At 35.1% G+C, this 24,467-nt stretch overlaps 1 protein-coding gene across 1 annotated transcript in view; it reads left to right on the top strand.

Moving 5' to 3' along the window:
* Nucleotides 1-1,491: 1,491 nt before the first annotated feature.
* The window catches only part of PKIA (cAMP-dependent protein kinase inhibitor alpha), an 85,740-nt gene continuing 62,764 nt past the window's right edge, over nt 1,492-24,467 (top strand). Inside the window, exon 1 of the mRNA XM_017521884.2 lies at nt 1,492-1,805. The gene's annotated coding sequence lies outside the window, so the exon portion shown is untranslated. The remainder of the gene's footprint in view (nt 1,806-24,467) is intronic.

Genomic DNA, 24,467 nt, shown 5'->3' with positions numbered 1-24,467 from the left:
AAAATCAGTGTAGTGATATATTGAGATATCTATAAAAACAGCAATAGGGAATTAGCTGTTGTTTCCATTGGTAACAAAGTCAGAGGTACTCCTAACATTCTGGTGGTTTGTTGCCTGCATTAAAGATGCGCTAAATGCTAAATTTCAGTTAGAGGTTAGTGAAACTAAAAATGAAATTTTCTCATCCAAATTCCACATTCTGGAATTCTATTCATATACTCCTTTTATAAAGATTAAGGATCTCCTGCTCTATGGTAATATTAATTGCCTAATGTTATGAAAGTGAGACTCAGAGAGATGTATTAAGTTGTTCTAGCTTTCAAAGAGCACACATTCTATGACCAAGAATTCTAACTACATTTTGTTGGAAAGCTGTTGGCTACATTACTGCCTAACTTTGGGACTGACAGAGGGATGGATACACTTCATTTAGCAAAGCTACCTCCCTAGCCTTGCACAACTGCACCGTTTAGATTGCTGGACAAGTCTACAGTGTAAAGCTGGCCTTTACAAGTGATGATCATCAAGTGATGATCAAGTCGAACAGCAAGGCAACTTAGAGGAAACTCCATTCCACAGAACCCTAGTGTCAAGGAACCTCCCTACTGGAAAATGACTCAACAGTTAGGGGGAAACCCTGGCTCAGATACAAAGAGAGCAAATTTAGGCCCATTTTTCCTTAAACACTCACCCTCAACCCTGAAAAGATTTGGGAAAGAAGCAAAAGAGGATGCTGGGGGGAAGAAAGAGAACAATCTTGTTAACAGCTAGTGTCAATTTAAAAAGAGAAGGAAAGGGCTTATATGAATACATGCTTATTTCATTCCTAAGGCAAATTTTCATAAATCCTTACGGAAAGAAAGATACATTCATCTGCTAATGTGGATTCTGCTTTTTGATTTCCAAATGTTATAGCTGCCACCACAATAGTTTGCCCAATTAAGTGGCAGGGAGGGAAGGGGGCCCAGGGGAGAGGAGGCAGTAGGAAGAGATGTTAGAGGGAACATCTGTGCACAGGTGCACCATAAACATAACAAAATCCTGGGGTCACCCTGCTGTTTCTTTGAACACTTTCTCAGGTTGGCCCCACTTCTCCAGTCTTTTGGGAGATTCCCGTTCTGTTACGTAGGCGAGAAGGCGAAAGGTTCCAGCTTTCAAAATTCTGAGTGGTTTGGCTGTGTGCGTACGTGTCTGTGCGCGCCCGTGTGTGCTTGTGTGCCTGTTGGAGGGGGCCGATGAAGCGAGCTACGAAGGGCTTAGAAAGGTTCATTACCAATTTAAAGTGTTTTCTCAGTGCTTGAATGTTTATCCTAAAAGACAATTCCTGCTCTCAAATTCAGCCAAATGAACAATGCTGATGAGGAAGATGAAGAGGGTGGGAAACCCACACAGGCGAATGGAGCAGTCCATGCAGCAGGGGTAAAGGGGGGAGCTCTAGGAGGAAGGACGCTATGCAGAGAAAGCCCCCCTGGCTCTTCTCTCTCGGTCTACAATCCAGCAATGCTGTAGCTGTAAAAGCTTTAATAGAAAATCAACCCACAACCTCTTGGGGCAGCGATCCTCTGGCGCCGTTTTCAGGCGCCCTTCCCTGGGGCGGGGAGCAGCCCCGCTCCCCCCACTGCTGGCGCAGAATGTGGTGATCCGGCCCGGGGCGGGGATGACTTCATGCGGCCGGAGCTCGGCGGCGGGAGCGGTGGCTGCAGCTGGCAGGTGGGGCGTGAGCTGACTGAGCACGCGGCGGGCGCGGTGGGACTGCGGCCCGTGGCGGCGGGCGCGGGGACCTGCGCTGACTCCGTACAGGGAAGGTAAGCAGCCTGGCTCCTGTGCACCGTGGCCATGCTGTGTGGCTTTCCGCTTGGTTAATAATGGGGTTTGCTGCACAGAGAGAAGGGTGAGAGAACCCTGCTGAATTCTGCAGTGGAAAAAGGAGCAACAACTAGGATGGAAATGTTAGGCGGCCAAGTGCAGAGGTTGGAGGAGTGGTGTTACTGGGCAAACAAAGAAGGCGTTCTGCCTGTATACTCTTTTGAACGCGATCGACCATTTCAGTGCCAGATTCGCGTAGACGGTGAAGAGGACTCAAAATGTAAAATAATTTGAGTTACTCTATTGCCTTTCGTGCCTTTTACCTTCGCTTGACTATTTTGAGGATTTGGAGCAGTAGGTCCTTGGCAGCAGCCTGGAGTAATCAGAAATCGTCCCTCTCTTCCTATAGTCCTCGGTCCTCTCCCTTTCCAGTTATCAGAATGGGTCTGTGCCTCTCTCAATGTCAAAACACCTGCTTCAAGACTGAACCTTTAGAAGGAGACTCTATTTGGAGGGGAAACTTCTCTTATCTCCTGGAGTTCAGCTTGGGTTGAGCAGCACTTGACATCGCTTCTCCCTTCATTTGCCATTTTCTCTGTCAGTCATTTCATTGATCTTTTTCGGACATGCTGTGCCCATTCACAGGCCAACTCGTCAGCTCTTTTCTACCACCTGGGTTCCATGACCGATTTTGTCAAGGTCCCAGAAAGGGCACTGCCTCACACGGGCTTCTTACTCGGTATTATCCCTGTATATTGTTACCTGTGTCCTTCCCCCAAATGCATGGAATGAAATATCCTGCTTGTAGCCCCAAACCAACATGGTATCCCATTAACTCCCTTCCCTGTAGTCACTGTGGCTACTTGAAAGCTAGAGAGGACAAATAGAATCTATTGAAGTGTGAGGGATGTTCCCTGTGCATAGGCGTAGGTTGAAGTAAAAATGTGAATTGCAGTCCATCTAGTTTTTCCTGAAGCGATTTTAGTTCAGCTAGGTTTTGAAGCAGCTAGCTGTTAAGGTTTGAGACTAATCCTTTCTAAAAAGCAGCGGAGTCTGTTTGCCCCTAGGATTCCTCAATAGCCTCAAAAGAGTTTCCAGTGAGGTTTCCCTATAGGCAGTCAGAAAGCCAGTGGAGCTGCCCAATGTAAGCCTCTGGTTATTTGAGTATCCTCTAGGTTGTCTTGCCATTTACAGGTTCCTATCCCTCCTCCTAGGATTTTCCCCACAGACTCCTTGCTACTGAGACCAAGTACCTGTGCTTGTTGCCACCTAGAGATATACATTTGAATAATATGCTGTGAAATGCTTAAGATGGCTGTTATGGGGATTGCAAATGTGCCACTTCACCAACAGGGAACAGTTGCAATAAGCCAGATTGTGGGGTATCAGTGCGCCAATGTTCTATTTAAAGGGAGATCTGTTATCTTTAAACTTGAAATTAGACTGTCTGACTCAACAGCCATGCAATTTTTAGTAAATTAAATTAGAAGATCAATGAAAAAGAAGGGCAGAGTTTGTAGCTTAAAAATTTACCTCTCCTTACTTTCCTCTTTCAATATTATTTTTAAAGATACTCGTTATGGAAAATCATGTTAATTACATGCCATTATTACCTTTCTGATTATAAATTTCATTTTTACAAAATACACTTTAGAAAGATTTGAATTTGTTTCTTTGTCTCTATCTTCAGTATATGAGGCATAGGGAGTTGGGGGGGGGACAAAGCCCAATACTGAGTGACTACTCCAGGAACTGTCCCTTGGCGTCTTAATAACAACCCTATGGCCCCTTTTTGTTATTATTACGTGTCAAACAGGGTTTTAATTTGAAATGTTAAATTTTTGAGATTCTAGAATTTTTACTCAGTCACAACTACAAGAGGTAACAAAGAACAAGATCAACAACAAACCCTCCATTCTGCCACCTTTTTTCTAACATTAAAATTCTTAACAATATAAATTATTCTGAATAATGAATATAGAATAAGTAATAATGAATTTTAATATATTCTTTTAAATAAATTAACCTAAGATATGTAAAATTCAGATTAGTAAAACTGATCTTAGAAATACAGTGCAATTTCTGTAATGTTGACAGTCATCTTTCTGTTGTGGTGCAAGTACATGAGAATATCCTAATGATGGTTAAAAATTGAAAGTGTCTATTATTTAATTTCTGAAGAATTTAAACTGTTTTGCAAGAAATAGGTTCAGGATTAGGAGACTGGTGCTACCTAAGATGGAATAACACTTGCCAGTGATTTTGCAGGTGAGTTGAACCTGCTGTTATGGACTGGAGTTGGAAAGCTCTTATTGAGAAGAAAGAAAACAAGTTAGAAAATTTAATTTTCATTTCTGTGCAACTGAGGAAGATAATCAAACTGAAGGGATTTCTGAATTTGGACTTTGTTATGTTTAAACAAGTTTGAGGAAAGTTTCTAAATTCAGAACCTAAGCAGAAATATATGTATGATTCTATGTGTGAAACTGATTTATGACTTTATTTCCTTTCCTTAAAATATTTCTCAGGGAGAGGAAAAACTAACTTGTGTTCAGGATTGAAAGAGGAATGAAAAATGGAAGGATGTACATGACTAGATGCTAAATGATTAGATGTTAAATGAACTGCAGGCACTTTTATGTTTGACAACATAGAACTGAAGTCAATCTACTGCTTTCCAATCATGTAAAAATAAATTTTATTCTGCTAGGCAGAAATTTAGAGAGTAAAAATCTAGGAGTCAAAGTTGCCCTCTCACAACAAAATTATCTCTTTCTAGTGCTGCATTACTGCCATTAGTTACAACTGAAATAGCCTTAACATTTGAGGCCGAGGCAAGAGAACTGCTTGAGCCCAGGAGTTTGAGGCTGCAGTGAGCCATGATGGCACCACTATACTGCAAACAGGGCAACAGAATGAGACACTGTCTCAAATTAAAAAATAAATAATTTTTTAAAAGTTAAGAAATTTTGAAATGGAAAAGGAAAAAGTATAGTAATAATAAGGCTCAATTAGAAATGTCATTTCTATTCAACCAGTGACTTCACTGAGAATGGGTAGAAAAAAGTACTATTTTCATAGTTGCCAGTGACCTTAATTACCAGATTTCTATACGTAATATTTCACCTTGTTTATTTTATCTTTATAAGTTCTCTTCTAAGTTTTTCTTTGATTAGATATTTGTGTTTAAAAGGTATTATTAATAAGTACTATATATCAGGTACAGTGGTATCTTTTAATCTAATTTGTCTCTAATTCCCTTAAAGTACCCCATACCCAACCTAAACCAAATGGATCTTCTTTCCAATTTTTACCCCATGGTGGCATTCCTATACATCTTCATTTATTCTCTTAGCCCATCCTATTACATGTTGAAACCTTGCTCTCATCAGATACGACCTCATTTATGAAGCCTTCTCCATACCCACCTTCCTTCCCCCATCACATGTGCCCCTCTCTTGTCTAAATTCCTGTAGCACATTCTGTTTTGGGTTATCCTTTCATGTGAGCATGGTTTGTCTGCTCTTCTTAAAAAAGTTCTTGAAAGCAGGGTCTGGGAATACGTTTTTATTACCTACAACTCTATGGTGCCTAGCTACACATATGTATAGTAGGTGTTCAGCAATTTGATTTTAGTGAAGATACATGTTATTTTCCATACTTATAAATCTATCTACCTAGTCTTCTTCACCAGCCATGTTAGGCTCTAAGTATATGTGCAAATACTAATTTGTTTTTTTTAATCTTTATAATAATAGTAAATACACTTGCAGTACATTGAAATCATTATAATCTACAAAAGATTTTGTGAGTTTAATGTTCTTAAATGTATACTAAAAGCATGGTAAACTTAGCAAAACAAATCTTTAATGAAGACATTGCACCTGCTTTCCATATTCTTGCATTCTAAGCAGGGGAAGGCATCTTATACATATGAGCATTTATCTTGTTTCAAGCCACTCTGCTAGGGATTTTCATCTTTGGCATCTCATTTGATGTTTCTACTATATGCGAATTTTACACTGAGAAAACTGAGGCTCAGAGATGTCACCTGAATGGCAGAGATTTTTTTTTCCATATTACCACCTGCTCTTTGAAATGTAACAGAGTGAGGAAAAACATTGTAAAAACACAAAGTCAGAGCCATCAGAATAGTTTCAAATTGCCTTGCGATTAATCTTTCCAACGATTTTTAAACTTTTAGATTAACATCCCAAATTTTTAATAACTCAATAAACTCTATACATCTTCTCCCCAAGTACATAAAGAAGCATAAACATATAATTTTGCATACAAATGCAATTGTTTGTAGATTCACTAAAGCTCTCTTTTAAGAATGGTTAAAGAACATCGATTTGTGCTCGCTTGGACAACATGTGTGTCCTTTATTATCTCTTACATTTCCAGTACTTGAGATGAGGTTTTCCTTCTATTGTTCTACCTGCTTTAAGACCTGAAATGAGAGCCCTTCAGTATCACTGACACAAAGACAGCTGATGGCTAGAAAGCAAGTGCTAGTGAAAATTGTAACTCAAAGAACCTTGATTCAGAGAAAAAGCACAGAAAGGGAGCTCTGAATGTTACGCCTTCCAAATGACTTATTTAGGTTTTCCAATCAATGCTATTTTTACAAAAAAACAAAACAAAACAAAAAAAACGTTCTCAGACTTAAGAGTATTGCACTGCCACATATGCGGGAGAACATTGCCAGAAGTTGATTGGTGTAGTCCAGTTTGAAACAGATTCAGTTCTCTTAGGATGGACTTATATCTGCCTCATTATTAATATTTCTTTATGGTAATGCCATCTGCAATAATATATTTCCTTTTGCCAAGTTAAGCAAAAAATGATATTTTATGTTCACCCCTTCTAGGGTCTAAAATAAGTGCCAGCCTAAAAGAGCTGCATATCATTTTAGACTCATAAAAATGCTTTCAAATTCTCAGTTGATACTTAAGGGGACTGGTACTAGCAAGCATGGTTCCTGCTGATGTATTTAAAGAGTGTTCAAAGGGATGTTACAAGAGCAGCATTAATCTAGAAAAAAGAAAGAGATGGAAAAAACTCAAAAGGACAACTTAAGCTGTTACTTTCATTACATTTCCCAAATACCCTTTTTGTACCAAAATAAGATTATAACTGTATAAACTTCTAAAATAAGTAAAATGTTATCAAAACTTTATAATGTGCTCCATGTAAGGTAAGTTTATACTTTATAGATTTTATAATTAAAAATCTTTTTCTGGTAAAATATAGAAAACATTTACTGTTTTAGCTATTTTTAAGTGTATAATTAACAATGCTGGGCAACAATCACTATCAGTTTTCAGAACTTTCTCACCATAAGCAAAACATTAAACAATACCTGTTCATTCCCTCAACCCCTGGTAAACACTATTCTACTCTCAATGCCTAAGAATTTGCATATTCTAGGTACCTCATAAGTGGAATCACACAGTATTTGTCCATTTGTCTGTGGTTTCTTTTACTTAGTATAAATGTTTTCAAAGTTCATCCATATTTCAGCATGTATAAAAATTTCATTCCTTTTTAAGGTTGAATACTATTTCATTGTATGTCTATAACTCATATGGTAATTTTGAATTGCAAAACACTTTCAGTACATTGTCTATTACATTAAACATGGCTAACATATAACACCACCATATTATCTTTCATAGATGTCAAGTAATATATACTGTCAGGGTGCCATAAGTTATTCTGTCAAAACCCATTGAAAAACATTTACCTAATTCCAAATTGTTTTGTGTCTTCAAGCTATATCGTAATAAACAGAGTAGTATTAATACATATGTTTTTATATGTTGGTGCTTTTACTTTTGATCAAAGAATGCTTGGAGTGGTATTGTTGAGTCAAAGATTATGCCCAGATATTTATAGTTTGAATATGTACATGGACTATTAAAATTCTAACATTCTGCAACAGATAGTATTACTGAATGTTGTGGAACCCTTTCATACTATCTTAAAAATGAATACAGATACTACAAGGAATCCATTCAACATGATCCGAGCAAGGAAATAGTCTCACTTTTTTCATTTCCATTTCATGGTGGAAAAATATATACACAAATATTGAGAGAATTAAAGTCTCTCAGTCATGCATTTTATCTCAGGATATTACAAAGTACATCATAGATGTCAGTCATGTCTTGTAATAACAATGTGGAATAGTAGAAACATCTCTAGCTAGTTTCTAGGTTGTTTTTCTTCACCAGCAATAGGCTATTTGTATCAAACCTAATCTAAAATTTGGTATTTTTTTTGTTCAAATTTATGTACCTGTATAATGGTAAATCTTTTATTTTTTTTCTTAGTTTCTCTTTAATATATTATTTTTAGTTGCTCCTGAAAAGTAAGAATGTCTTACTTAAGCTAAAGTATGGAATATTCAGCATATGTGAAATATAAACAGAATTAGCAAGACTTTTAACCACCCTCCTCAGCAGAAGACAGTCTCTATTGCATTGGCCAGAAGAAAAGAAACAGAAGACTTGCTGGAGATTGCATCAGTTTTTACTTAAACACTAAAATGCTGAAAGGGCAAAGATAAAGCAACATGTCTTATCTTTTGAGTAGCTACTTAAAACTGAAGGGTTGCAAGAACATTTAGTTGGACAGACACACTCCATAGTGTAGCTGACCCTAGACATGTCACAACAGCATTTTAAAGTATGCTTTGTCTTCAGTTAATTGGGGTGGAGGGAATTATTAATAAACATTTCTCCTATGGTTTACCTTTATCTTTATCATTGTCTGATTAAACCCTCTTTGAAAAGCAGACGTAAAACAAATCAGCATTCTGACCTTTGCCTGAATAAGCAACAACATGGCCACACCTTCTTAATGCACTGCTGTGCTTATGAGACCATCAATTTTTGTTTGTTCATTGCAATAGGCACAGCAGTACAACCTGCTGCATTGCTTGCTTACATACTGCAGAATCTGACTATAGAAAAGTCAGTAATATCTTTAATGCAATTATTGTATAACTCTCCATGATCTTTCATACTCAGCTTCTCTGATAATTGAAATGCAGGGGAAAATATCCAGAATGTTAAGACCCCCTATCTATTTACAAAATGGAATCTTGTTAGGACTTGCAGAAATAACATTGAATCTGATATTGGTGGCCACCCAATGAAGTCACTGGGAATAATCTGTCAAAATCATCCAAATACAAATTTAGGTTTAAAGAACAAAAAATTCTACAGAGTAACTATGGGTAATATATTAACAATTTAGGAAAGGAACATTATAAATATATGGTTTTCTATTTATAAGGCATACTCACTGGAGAATAGTGCATTTTTAAAGTGGATTCATTTTGAAAAGACTATTTTACCACTTTTTTAAATGCCATCAAAAATAAATTACGACAAGTCATTGTCATCCAAGTTAATCTGTCACCTGGCTCTCAAGGAAGTGAGTAGTTCTTGGGGCTTTCTTCAAATTTGTGCTTTCCTGCAGTGAGTCAAGCTGAGATAAAATGGAGCTGATGTTCTCAACTATTTGTTACATGCCCAGATTTATTAGAATTACATAATGATCAATAAAAAAGAGTTTTACGATAACTAAAAATATTGATAAAAGTTGGCTAAGGTACAGCTGGTAATACTATAGAAGAGAAATCTAAAGTATAGTTTTTTCATCTTCTTCATATTAGAGAATAACTCAGGATTTCAAAGCAAAGCATGAAAAAGTAGCATTTGATATATTTTATCAATGCACTGAATCAATGTAAATTGTTATTATTTCATAAGTAAAATATCAACAGCATAAAAATTTCTGTAACTCAAGTGGCCACTATGGTACGTGGCTTTACTATGGGAGTTGACAAAATATTAATTGCACAACAAAATGAACTAATACTATTTATTTTTGAACACTACCCCTCAATACAAACTGATTGGTTTTCTACACAAGCTTACTGTGATTTTTTTTACAGATGTGGTAGGAGTGAATTACAGATAGAGCTACCCTCTCCCCTGGTTCTTTTCAAACCATAATCTCTTCCATCTGGGGTATTATAAAGTGGAAATTAGAAGTGAATCATATGTTAGTCTGGAATTTATCTAGTAAGTAGTTCAAGACCCTTAACCATACACTGTCTATTTACCCAGGGCAGTAAACATGACGTGCCCCTTTTCTTCAACTATAGCAGATGGGGACTTTTAGAAAACTCAGAACGCAAGATAGAGAATATAATGATAGAGTATTAGTCAGCACTTCTTTTGCCTGCATCTCTTTTTCAATCTCATTGATTGTAAAGAACACAATGATAGAGAAAGTACACTTACTGTCAATTGAAAATTTTGTCAACCTGCATGCACGTGTGAGATAGTGGGCCTGTCTGTCACATCTTCACGAGATGTGTTGGAGTGACTATTTCACCACAAAATTCAAATCTGTCACTAAAATTATCTGATGCTAAACAGTCTATTAAATAAGAGAATGAATGTTGGCATCTCACTCATCTATTTAGAAAAAATAATCACTAACATGTTTAGGCAAAATACTTAAATGTTTACATTTCTTCTAATAAACAAAATGGAAAATGAAATAAAATGGCATTACAGAGATATGAAAGTAAAGTAATCAGTAATCAGCTTAATCTCAAAATCTCTGACGGTAAAGTTGTAACAGTTTTATTCTTAGAGCTCTCAGGCAGCTTTTGATCCTTTTCAAGTTCAATCAAATCTCTAACCATTATCTTTAATTATATTCTGATCACTGAGCTTTCTTCTCCCCTTTGCTATTTATTTTTAATTTATTTATTGGGGGGATTTTGGCTACCACTTATGTCCAGATCATGTCTTTCAGGAAATAAATTTGGTCTTTGAATTTTACCTTAACCATTTACTAGCTGTGTGATTTATACATTACTCAACCACTGTGAGTTGTTTCCTGATATTTAAAACAGGAAAATCACAGAGCTGTGGTTAAGATGGAGGAAGATAACATAAAGGAGAACCTAGTGAAGTGTCTGAAATATATATGGTAAAGGTTAATGTTTTCCATTTATCATTTTTATTTTCACTGACAACTTACACAGCCAGACTTCATTACCACATCTTTTCTCAAATGTTCATGAATTATTTTTTCTACCCTCCCACATGTAAGTTAAACTAAGCCTTGAGATAACCCTTTAGCTCAATGGAAATGTCTTAATGAAGATATTGCTAGTGTCAGGAGAGATTGGGGCCACCATAATGCAAGGTTGTTAGGCTCTGATCAGCAGTGGCCATGGGAATTAGACCTAGCTTCTATTTTTAATTCTTAAAGCAGTTGATTGGATCACCTGGTAAAAGTCAATTGGCTAGTAATTGTCCATCTTACTAATTGTCTAATCACTTGTTTCACTGACTCATTATCAGAAATTATATTAAGGGCATTAAATAAGGGTGTTTATTTCAGAAGCAAAGTGCTATATAAAATAGAAACATCAAAAGCCTTTGAAGATTCTGCTGTTTGGCTAACTCAAATAGTTGTTATTGTTGTTGTTGTTTTTAATGTGTAACTGTTGGAGAAGTTTCATATTAAGTTGTCCAAAAAGGAAAATTAAACTAACTCCATTGTACGTCATATAGTGATGACTCTTGTTAGTCTGTTATACATTTCTATTTTATTGACGCCCAAAGAATGTACAGAGACAGTGTAAGTTTTATTTTTCAGGGGCTTATTACCAGATGCTACCAATTAGATTTGATGAACAACAAGAAGGTAAACTAAAATTAAAAAAAAAAAAAGAGCCTCACTTAATGTGAAACCTTGACTAGCAGAAACATCAGCTTATAAAGGCTGCATTGTTAATGCACATACTTGCGTTATGATGTATACTAATGTATACTAATACTAATGTATGATGACAATTTTTGTTGGGCTGGAAAAGCACACAATTTTACGTTTTATTTTTCTTATATGGCTTTCTATTATTGATATGGGCTATTTGGGTTTTAAAAAACAAGTATAAAAACTGTTTAGGACCTTGTATTTAATATGTAAATCACAGTTATTCCCAGGGGAGAATTTTGTGGTGAGCAAGAACTCCAGCCAAATTTGCAATAATTTATTGCATTTAATAGAGTCTCTTCATGTGTTCCTGAGAATAATCTCACTTTTTCAAGTAAAAAATATAAATCATTAGTATAAGTTTGTCTAAAATTTCCAAGCCAACGTTGTTAATTCCTATTTAAATACTGAACTGATTGGCTCTTTACCAAAGGCTTGAGGGGTAAATTTGGAGCCTAGTCTGATTTTAAGATGAGATGTTGCAAACAATAAAAATACCTGTTTAAAATATATATGTACATATAAGTATACACATATTTTACACATATTTTATATATATTATAAACTATAATTATGTATATGTATATATGTATATGTATATATGTATGTATTCATTAATATTTTCTTCCTATTTCAAATATTTGATTCCTTGAAAGCTGGATTTCATTTAAAATAAAGAGACAAGTGCTTGGGAAAGCATGTGAAAAATCTTTGTTTCCAGAGACAAGTTTAGCAAGGAAAACTTATTTTTTCATTGGCAGTTTATTTTTCAAAGTTATAAAAATATGTTTAAGATTTTAAAGTGATTTAATAAATAAGTATTAATATGAATTTACCTATTTCAGATTGCTATATATGTCATATTAACTTTAAAATATATATTTATCTATTTAAGCTTTTCTAAGCTAGATCTTACCAGGTTATAACTACTGTCCAATTATGTGAGAACAATAGCATAGCTGCCTTTCTGCTTGGAAAATTCACCTGTTTCATTTTATTATTTTTTCAAATCCATAATTTACTTGGCCTTCCATCAGCTTTTCTGTTTTGAGGAATACATTGTCCATGCATAATAAATTATTTTGTACATCTGCGTTTCATGCCATGATTTTTTAGTGTCTCACAAAGTTCTAACTTGGAAGATTCTCATTTAAATCAAGTTTTTCAGAATATAGAGTTGTTATTTGTGAATTTTCAGATCTGTTTGTTTTTAGGTTTTTCTCCCTTTTTATTTTGGAGAATGAATAGAGAAAGGGAGGGAGAAAACTGTGCCACGGGACATTTCAGTTCTTTTTCTACACTTACAGCTAATCACATGCCTTCTCTTAGTAAAGCTAGAAAGCTAAGAACTGCAGTTAAATAGCTTCAAGGTAGGACACAGACCAAAGATACTAAAATTTGTTCAAGTACAGTAAGAGAACCAAACTTGGTCTGACATTTAATTTAGTCTTCCTCACTACCCTAAACCAAGTAGTATACTATTAACTAGATTTTTAAAACATAACCATTTATTGATTAATGGTGCCTATTTTTGGTTCTGCTTCATTTTAACTTTGTTTCATAACACTATTATACAGAGGATTATTATAACAAATTCCATGAGTTGGATCATTGGGTTTTTCTTCTGCTTTATAGCTGATTAGCTCTATAGTTCAAAAATGCTAAAATGCTTATATTATATAGAAAATATAAGCACAATAGAAATGATGTTTCTAAAATTAACTCTGGAATACATCTCTCTTAAATACATATAATCTGGGACTGGGTGCAGTGGCTCATATCAGTAATCTCAGTGACTTGGGAGGCTGAGGGAGGAGGGTCACTTAAGGCCACAAGTTCAAGACCAGCCTGGCCAACACAATGAGACCCTGTCTATATTAAAAAAAAAAAAAAAAAAAAAAAAAAAAAAAAAAAAAAAAAAAAAAAAAAAAAAAAAAAAAAAAAAGATGTTATAAGTCCAGGCATAGTGGCTCATACCTGTAATCTCAGTACTTCGGGCGGCCAAGGTGGGTGGGGGGATCGCTTGAGGCCAAGGGTTAGAGACCAGCTTGTACAGTGTAACAAGACCTACTCTGTAAAAAAAGCAGAAATTCCTTCTAAATCATTTCTAGAACACAAATATTTATGACATTTCTATAGTTTTTAAATTAATTTAAATATTATATACTTATATTTCATAGGAATTTTGTATTCATTTTAATTCTAGTTTAGAAATTTTAAACTAGAATTAAACTATATTTACCAGTGCAAATATACTAATGTTGAAATTGCTAAAACTTTAGGGTCAAAATTAATTTGAAGATTATTGGAGTTACTGTTTTGGTTTCTAGTAACTGGTGCCTCTAATAAATGCATCAGAAAGACAAAAATATCCATGGTTTAGAGTGTCTGCCCTATTAATAACATACTAAGATACAGCTATGGATATGGATATTAACAAAATGATTTATTTTAGATCATTCATTGCCTATAAAATGATTTTCCAACTCACAGGCAGCCTTTGACAATAAAATATACCTGCTACTTCCTTTTTTTGCAAATTCATTGTACCACATCAGCATTATGTCAATAGTGTGATTGATAGATGTCTAGTAATGCTCAATCATTCTCTGTAATTCACATCTTACCAATTATTAACAAATTATGGAGTGGGCAACAATTCTATAGTTTGTAATCAGATTTTCATTTAAACTCATATTATCAATATTCCTATTATGCTTTTATATCTACCACCTCACTTAAGTAAAAGGAAGTTTTCTAGGGTTTTTATGTCCATTTTCAAACCAAATGGATTAGTCTTTTTTAAACATTTTTTATTAAAATATACTAATTAAAATTTGTACATGGTTTTTAATTAAATATAAATATTGAAAGTCTATGAAATATATGAAATGATCAAACAAAAGTATGGGAATATCCTTTAAAGCATACGAATTTTGAATATGTTTACTTATTTATGCTAAACATAATAGGTCACAGTTGTTGCCTTTACTATTAAGTGTTATAAGATTCTTAAGAGTAGAAAATAACATATTAACAATAATTTTTTTTGTAAAATGTTAAGTGCAAAGACCAGAGCATTAAACAATAAAATGATGCATACATAGAGAAAAACATTCAAAGGAAATTTAAAATATTAAAGTCAATTAGGAATGGTTAAGAGGCAGAGAGTCAGTGAGATTACATTTTTTATGTCCAAATTTATTCAATGTGTATATATTACAAAAAGAGCTGCATAAAAAGAAATTTACATATTTGGATTTTTTTTTAACCATCAAGACATTGCCAAGAGTTAAAGAAAACTGTACCATGGCTAAAATGTTCACTTTTTATGTAGATTTCTGGAAAATCTAGGCTAGCCTTGAAAATATTGAATATTGTAGAAGGTAAGTTTTCCTTCATCTTAAAATTAGTATAATAAATTATATTTTTAAAGTATCATATAATTTTCAAAGCATTTTTATAGACATCATCTCACTGGACAATACCGGCTCTCTAACATTGGTAGAGCTAAAATTGTCCTTATTTTGCAGACAGGGAAGTCGAAGTCCATGAAATTTACTAATATGCTCTCTTAAGCAGTATGTACAGTTACTAAGTGTTGGAGCAAGAATTCAAGCCTGTTTTGTGCCATGACCAATCTAGTGCTGCCCTCTATCCTATAGGAACTGGTATGTTTAAGAGATAAGCACAAACATGGAACTAAGCTTGGTCTGCTTCTGGGTACAAACCTCACTGGATCCTGAACTAGGAAAATCTGTAAGGGTTACTTACTTTCAACAACCCGAAGATCAACATGTTAAACAGGTACTTAGATTTAATTAAGCTTCTTTTATTTTCACCATATCTTTGTGTCTATCAACAACTCCTTTTGAGCATACAATAGCTTTGTTTAAAGGGTTGCATTGCTTAAAAAATAAACATTGATATTGCCGATCACTTACCTGTGTTAAATAATATGCCAGTCTAATTTGCACTTACGTAATGCTGACATTCATGAGATTCTATCATTTATTATACACACACACACACACACACACACACACAATTTACTAGGTCTAATTTAAGTTTTGGTCCTTACAAGAACATATAATTGGCAACCTAATTGTAAGACACAGTAATATAATCTATCATTTTAAAAGATAACTGAAAATCACAGAATTCTCTCATATAACTACATCGGATAGTTTTAATGGATTCCTACTAAGCTCTGTTAAGGATAAAATTTTTTGAAAACAGGTCACTTATAAGATCTACCTTAGTTTTTTAATGCTTCTGAAATATCACCACTATAACCTGCTTTTTAAAATAGTCTGACATGTACTAAGTACCCTTTTGCCACCCACAAGAAAGCAAGAAAAAGAAAGCATTTATATTTTTAATTTTAATGAAGAGTTCTTGATTTAAGAATTAGTCATTTACTGTCATTTGAATTTCAAGTACATTGAAAGTACTTGAGGTTCTTTCTGTGTGAATTTTCAGCAGAGTTTTTACATTTTTCATCATTAATTTCATCTTTCACTTGGGATCACCAAATCAAAAAGTTTACATTCTACCCTTTCTTAGTTCTCTTCATTGCAAATATTCAGAACCTTCTCAAAAATAATGTTATGGTTTGTGACAACTGTTTATTGACAACGGATAATGCCAGAAATTAGTGATTCTGCTTTTCAGTTGAAAAAGCAAAATGAGAAACTAAAGAAATAGCATGTTTTCCCTCCATTTAGCTGATCAGCTATTCACATCAGTGATCATTAGCTTTTGAGACTATGGATACAAATGTTAATATTTTATGTATTCACATCAGTGAAAAATAATATGAGTTACTATGTTTACTCCGCGCTAAACACTGTTCTAAAATCAAATGGATTTCTCCTAACAACAACTGTAAAAGTTGGCATTATTATTACCTTTTGACAGATGGGCAAACTGAGGCACAGAATGACTGAGTAAAGTACCTGTAGTCACACAGCTAATAAAGCACACAGGATTTAAACAGCTGGTTTGTTGTGAGACTCCACATTCCACCCTTATAGTTAATATATGAGTTTGGATCCCTAGTCTTTGTTGTATGCCCATTAAATTGTTTTGTGGAAAGAAAGGAAAGGAGGACAGAGAGAGGGAGAAAGGCAGTAGAGATGGCAAACTCTTGTTAGCTGGTTGATATGGTGTGCTATAATTTATTATGTTTAATTTAAGGACTTGTAAAGATTTCAAAAGAATAAATAGTTTTAAATGTTCACTAGTGAAGTGTATGGTAATATTATCAGAAGGAGATAGCAAGTGAATTTCTGTTTAATAATAACCATAACTGAAATGCAATAGCAGCCTCATATTTGGAACAAATACAATTCAAGTAATTTTTTTTAAATTTTAAGTTCAGGCGTATATGTGCAGGTTTGTTATATAGGCAAACTTGTGTTATGGGGTGTTAGTTGTATAAATTATTTCATCACCCAGGTATTAAGCCTAGTACCTATTTTTCCAAGTGGAATATTTTTTACAGCAATAATTCTACCTTTTCTTAAAATAATTATTAGGTGATTTTTCACCCCAGTACTCTCAGCTTATTAAATTTTAATAAATATTTCTCTTTCTTAGAAATCCATAAAATTTAGTAAGGTTTTAAATTAGGCTTGAATTATGAAAACAAAACAAATATAGAGCTTTTAGCAGAAGGAAAGCACCCTCATCCCACTCCAGCCCACCCCGGCTCATTTTTATCATAACTACTTCTCTAAGAAAGAAGAAAGTTTTCAGATTGGTCAGATTTAATTGAACATTTACTAAGCCATATTTTACTATGTATTGCATAGGGTCACTGTGTATTTCAAGGTACAAAGCAGGCTGGGCGCAGCAGCTCACACTTGCAATCCCAGCACTTTGGGAGGCTAAGGCAGGCAGATCACTTGAGACCAGGAGTTCAAGATCAGCCTGGCCAACATTGTGAAATCCCTTCTCTACTAAAAATATTAAATACAAAAAATTAGCCAGGCGTGGTAGGGCATGCTTGTAATCCCAGCTACTTGGGATCACTTGAACCTGAGAGGTAGAGATTGCAGTGAGCCAAGATGGCACCACTGCACTCCTGGGTGACAGAGCAACAGAGTGACTCTGTCTCAGGAAAAAAAAAAAAAAAAGTACAAAGCAATGGCACCCATATTCTTATTTGTCTAGTGCCTGGCCTTGTGAGAGCAAGTACAATGTGTATCCTTGAAGCCTGAGCCTTCAAGGTCCTCTCCTCTCTTTCATTCCATGCACCACGGTGGGCTTCGTGAGAACAATGGACTCTTTTCTGTCTTTTGCCTGTTAGTCCCATGCAGATTGAGTCAAGCTTCATTTGGAGCCCAGCAAATCTTACACTCCCTCTTCTCAACATCTTACTTTACATATGTCTCAGTAAATATTCACCTGCTCTAAATATACCCTTGCCATGCCTCTGAACTTAGAATTACCAGAAAGTAATTCCAAATCTGAGACATTTTCCATATCTTAATTAGCAGATAATTTGTACTTAGGTTAACATTGACTTGATTATTCACACGTTCTTTTGCAATTTGAATCTAATTCTGTCTTCAAGTACTTAAAATTAAAATAGGTATAGACTTTAATCCAGGTACTTTCAGACTTTTATTACATACTTATTATGTACCTTATTGCAGGCACCTATTGTACTAGGTGCTGGCAATAGAATGTTAAACAGAATAGTGTACAACCTATGTCCTAATTTCCAAACAAGATTGTTATGAAATGGGACTTATAATTCAAAGAGGAAAAGGAGGCTGGGCACAGTGGCTCACGCCTATACTCCCAGCACTTTGGAAGACTGAGATGGAGGAGTGCCTGAGGCCAGTAGTTCGAGACCAGCCAGGGCAACACAGCAAGACCTCATCTCTACAAAAAGCAGTTTTTTAAAAATCAGCCCGGTATAGTGATGGATGCCATAGTCCTAACTACTCTGGAAGCTGAGGTAGGAGTATCACTGGAGCCTCGGAGGTCCAGCCTGGGCAGCAGAGCAAAACCCCATCTCTAAACAAACAAACAATACAAAGCTAAACCAAACCAAACCAAAACAAACAAAACAAGAAAAGGGTACAGAAATCGTATGTAAAAAGTCAGTTTAATATGCATGTTTGGCATTTTAGAGATAGAAAACATCTAACACAGAAGCTCTACAAGATTAAAGACAGATTGTCACTTCAGCTGAACTTTTTTTTTATTTAAAACATGCAAAGTGATTGTTTATTCAAACCAAGCCAGAAAACCAGATAGTAATTATCCAGCATTATATTTTCTCACTTAGCAAAGAGAATGCTTTTACTTATGACTTGTAGTAATATTAATATTTCAAGAAACTAACCTTCAGCATTTTTGAAATTAGGTTAATCCATTGATAAAAAATTCCAAGAGTTTCCCATCAGTTTTTTTTCATGCCTCTAAAATTGGATTAAAATGTTACAGTTTTAAGTGAAAAACTAATATATTAACTATTGATTCTAGGGTTTCAAGTTCTATCAGAAGGTAAGTGAGAAATCCCCAGCTCAAGAACATAAGTCACATTTTAATTCTGAAGTTCTTTTTCTTAGTAGATTAGTAGTTGTCAGTCCACAGTGCCAAAGGACATTGTCAAGTTATTGTCAGCATTCAGTTCAGCACTAGGTTTTGAGAATTTAGAAGTTTTTTCATTACTTTTCCTCCTACTACTCATTAACAGATTGCTTCCAACTCTAAAAGTGCCTTGACTCATTCATGTGCCATACATTCAATACATACATACATTTGAGTTACTGATCATATATACTATTCCAGATAAGGTGCTGGTCACTGAGGCATCAAAGATGACTAAGGTACAGACTTGGCCCTCAAAGGATCCTAAATGTCATGAACCTCTGCTTCTTACTATTCAAGTAGTATCAATTATATGCAACCAGAAGTAACAGGAAGTTAAGTAGCATTCATATCATAATTAATTGTAGAGTGGGCCATGTAATTTCCCAAAAATCAGATTCAATCAAGGAAAACATAGACTGATCTTTGGGATTTGCCCTTGATGAGTGTCATTACCTATTCTTGAGATGTAATAATAGAAGTCAGTGAGCAATTCATCAAATATAGTCCTATGAAAGCCAAAATGAATATTTTCTTCTTTATTGACTTCCTAGACATTGCTAAGGCCTTTAAAGTTTCCCTGCCAAGAAATCACCAGTAAACAGCAGTGAAGGTAGGTGCAGGCTATTTACTGCCAGGAGTTGAAAAAATTAGTGAGCTACCTTTTGACTGCTTGTCAAGCATTTTGACATCTTAGGACAGAAAGCACTGTTTAAATATAAAGAGCAATTTATGTAGAATTGCTGTAGGTCATCCTCAGGGGGAAGTGATCTGTCAAGTAAAAGACTGGAGTATAGGAGAACTGCCATGATATAAGATTGATTTCTGCTAAAGAGACCTTAAATTTGCTGTGTTTTAATTTGTGGTTCCTTTCAATCATTTGTAAATTCCCCATAGTTAAATACACAATATAAAGAGCTATTCAAATTTACTTTCCAGCATACTTGCATTGGGGATTTTTTTCCTTTTTTCTGTTTCTCTCCCAGATCAAAAGAGGAGCAGTAGGTCTCAAGGTTTAGAGATGGGGTCCACTTGGAGTGACTGACTCAGTAAATCTAAGTAAGCTGAGTAAACTCAGTAAACTCAGTAAACCATAGGCCTTCCATTTTTAACAAGTTCTTAGAAAATGCTTTTGCTGCTGGTCTCTGGTTCACATTTGACCAATCACTGCTGAAACAAAACTACTGGGAGGAGGAGGAAGAAAGAACTATGAAGTACTAAGTCAGCCCCTGGAATTTCTCACCCAAACTGTTCAGTCTGTTATGAATGTAATCACTGCTACTCAGGAACATATTAAAAGTACATTCAGCCCTCGGTATCTGGAGTTCTGCATCCGTGGATTCAACCAGCAGATTGAAAATAGTCAAGAAAAAAAAGGATAATAATACAACTATTACAAGTAAAATAATAGAGTATAACAACTATTTACATGGCATTTACATTGAATTAGAGATTATAAGCAATTTAGAGAGAATTTAGAGTACCTGAAAGGTATGCATCGTGGATTTTGGTATCCACAATTTTTGATATGGGGGTATCCTGGAGCTAGTCACCCCATGCACGCTGCCAGGGCGTGACTACAAATGGTCTTCCTCTGAATCAGTGGCTGGCTAAGGAAATCAGGAAGAACAATCCTTACCTTTCTGCTCAAGCTCAGGCTCACAGTTTAATCTTTTAACCTCCCTGCCTTTCTAAGTTTCAAATAATAATGGTAACTTATTTCCCTTGTTATTAAAAAAAAACAAGACCAAGAAAACCACAAACAAAACCTTATCAAGACTGGCAAGTTATGACCTGTATATTTTTAGCTTTCTAAATTTGTCCTACTATTTAAAATTAGAAAAATATATTTTTCTATTTATAAATATATATTAAGACTGCCAAATGATATCCTTTCCTTACCCAACATTGGTTATAAAGTAAAAAAGCAATTCCAAACAAAAATAATATTGGAAAAAAAAACACTAATGATGTATTTTATGAAAGAAATACAGCTGTTTCAGAGACAATGAGAGGCTATGAAAATAAAGGAAAACCATCTGAGCTCTAGTTGGACTCTGGAAGTAGTGAGGATAAATTGCTTTGAAAGAAAAAGAAGAGGAATCTGATGCAACAGACATCCCAATTCTAGTTACTGTCTTTTTATTCATGATAGTCCATAGTCTAAAAAGATACAAATACTATTAACTAGCCTGAGGAAAAGGTGGCAACTACATCTCATTCTGAAATGGAAAAATCCAAGGAAGGTACAAGAAACAATTGCTTGAGAATTATTAATGACTCAGTTATTTTTCCTTTTTTTTTGAACTTTGAAAAAGCATATATAAGAATTTCTATTGACCCTGAATAGTCCATGTCTTTACCCAGAAATATTTATATATCTTGCTACTGCAGCAGGATCACAAAATAGATTGCAACTCTACTGTAGAAAGAAAATATGTTTTTATATAATCTATAATTTATCTGGGTAGCTAGAAAACATATATTCTCTCTCTCTCTCTCTCTCTCTCTCTCTCTCTCTCTCTCTCTCTCACACACACACACACACACACACACACACACAATATATTTTAATCCTTGCATCTCAGTCAATCCCCAAATCTGAGTGTTTTTTTTTTTCAAATAATGCTTCTGAGTCTCCAGCTTTACCTTTCTTCCTCTAAGCAGTGTCAGGGCATGTGACACGAGAAAGTTGGTACCTAGACCTACATAGAACTCCTTGGAGACCAGTCATGAAGGGGTTGAAGGATCTATAGGTCAATTCCTTTTTCTAAACCTCTGTGCCAGTTCTTTTCTTAAAATTTCCCCAAATAACAAGGTTTAGTGTGGTTTTTTTTTTGTTTTTTTGTTTTTTTTTTAGCTTCTCACTCATAACTTTCTTCCATGGCATACCCTGATAATGTTTTTTTCCTAGGTAGAAAATTATTTGGATTTATCCACCTAATACTCTGAAACAGTAAAAGAGAGCTACAAACTTTTAGCAAAATTTACCTCTATGAAAGATTTTAGACTTTGAAGCTTAACTGACTACAGTTTTCCCAGTACTTGCTCTCTATTGTCTGAAGCGTAGACAATTCCTTGCCTTTAAGAGGTGGGAAGACACAAGGGACAAATCCTTAAAGAGATCGTCTAAAAAGCCCTTTTTAATCTACGCCGCCTCCAGTACTACCAAAGTCTTCGATTTTGTCCATATATTTGTTTCTATCTGATAATCAATATATTTTTAAGTTAGCTTATTTACTGCCCCATCCCCACCCCTGCCAGCCTCCCCCGACAACTAGAATGCAAATTCCGTGAAAGCAGGGTCTTGGCTTTTTATTATTTATTTTTTATTGCCTACAATAATTACTAGCACACAGGAGCCACTCACTAAATACTTCAAGAATGAAAGAAAATAAAAAGGTGATGTATGCTTACAGTAGGTTATCCACTGCAAAATTTGGTTGCTACCAAGCAGGGCATCTTTTGTGCTACTGCCTCAGATGGGCCTTCTGCTGCGTTCATACTTACCCATTGACATTTCTTTAGAACCATCATCACTCTTTATGTTATCTTGCTTTAAATCATGCTGTTGCCATTCCCTAGAAGGTTCACTTATGAACCTTCTTGTCTTTCACACTCCTACATTTTCTTCAAAACATAAATCAGGTGTCCTGCTCTCCAAAAGTATTTCATGATAAACTTGTTCTTTCTCTATGTCCCTATGCTGACATATAACTCCCACACCCTATGCTGGCCCTTAACCCCCCTTCATACTATTTTCTCTGAGGCAAACTCATTATGGACTTTGCTAATGGACTCAGTGAAGGCAAGGACTGTTTGCTATTTCTGGCAACAAAAGCAAAATGCCTGGTGCATGACAACTATTCATAAACATTGAATAAATGAAGAACAACTCACCTTATTTTTTTCTCATGGTAAGCTAATCTTTATTGTTTTAAACTTCTATTGTTATCCTGGGGAAATATGAGAGAAATGAGTGTTCTTGAAAGTCAAGAGCATGAACATTTATGGCAACACCAAGCTTGAAGATCAGCTTCAAGTCAAAGTTTCAAGACTAACTTGAATAATTCTCAAGGAAAAGAAACGAGGCAGTTAAGCTTATTTTGGAGAATAGTGATTCAGGTGTCCAAACTGCCACAAAGACAACCACTACCATATTAAGCTCCTAAGTAAAGTGTCAGATATATATGGTGGTAGATCCTGATAAAACTCTTCAGATACTTTTCTCCACTTTACCTCATCTGGCATCTCTTGGTGTGTGCAGAGGTGATATAGGAAATTTACAGTGTAATTAGTTTAGAAATTATTCCCCTAGGGAAGAAAGATGGTCAAGAGACAAAGATTGATCTAAAATTGATAGCCTGGGAGACGGGCAGGATTTGCAGGTGTTACAGTAGCGTATGTGGCTTAGTACTGAATGTGGAAAGATATTAATGACCCATCCTGCACAAAACCCAAAGAAAAATGGGCATTGTGAAAGAGAGTGGGTGCCTTGGCAGAAAGGTATTACATCTGTTTCTTCCACATCTGTGAGTAAATTATGCATGCTATTACAGGGAGGATTTTTTAAATAAGATAAATCTGAGGCAAAAATGATAGACAAAAAAAGTACAGAGAAACAAGGTAAGTAATGAAAGGCTGAAGTGGTATATTGGCGGGCCTGGAAATCAGCTGTGAGTAATTTGAGTTAATTAAATGTGGCATAAAAAATGTGGAGGAAAAGGATGATGAGATCCAATTAATAGGCAACAGAATTTTCTGAACAGTAACATTTGGGCTATATCAAAGACAAAAATGGCATGTGATAAGAGATTGAGAAAATGAATATGATAATGCTTTTGTCACATGAGGTAATCTGAGGTGAGAATGAGAACCCTGTTGCAGTGTAAGGAAGAAATCATCTTTGGGAAATGGCAGTTGCATAAAACAAAAAGGGAGACTCGGGGGCATGAGCAAGTGGATAAGAACTTGTCTGATTTATTTATAAATGATCTGACTCCATTTAATTCTGTTCCTCAGATTTCTTGGGAATTAATAAGTATATTTTATCCATAGCACTTCTTGAGATGTAGACCATCTAACAACAGTATTGATTATTGAGCTTTGTTGTTTCTCTAACTCAGAGGGGTCTTTATGTTAAAGCAACAGTAAGCAATCTATAATCCACAGCAGTAAACAAACTACAACCTACAAACCAAACCCATTCTTAGCGAAGAATGCTTTTTGCATTTTTAAAA

This window comes from Cebus imitator, unplaced genomic scaffold (assembly GCF_001604975.1).
Source record: "Cebus imitator isolate Cc_AM_T3 unplaced genomic scaffold, Cebus_imitator-1.0 Scaffold22, whole genome shotgun sequence".
NCBI classification, from domain to species: Eukaryota; Metazoa; Chordata; class Mammalia; order Primates; family Cebidae; genus Cebus; species Cebus imitator.
This window is presented reverse-complemented; position numbering and strand designations above follow the sequence as displayed.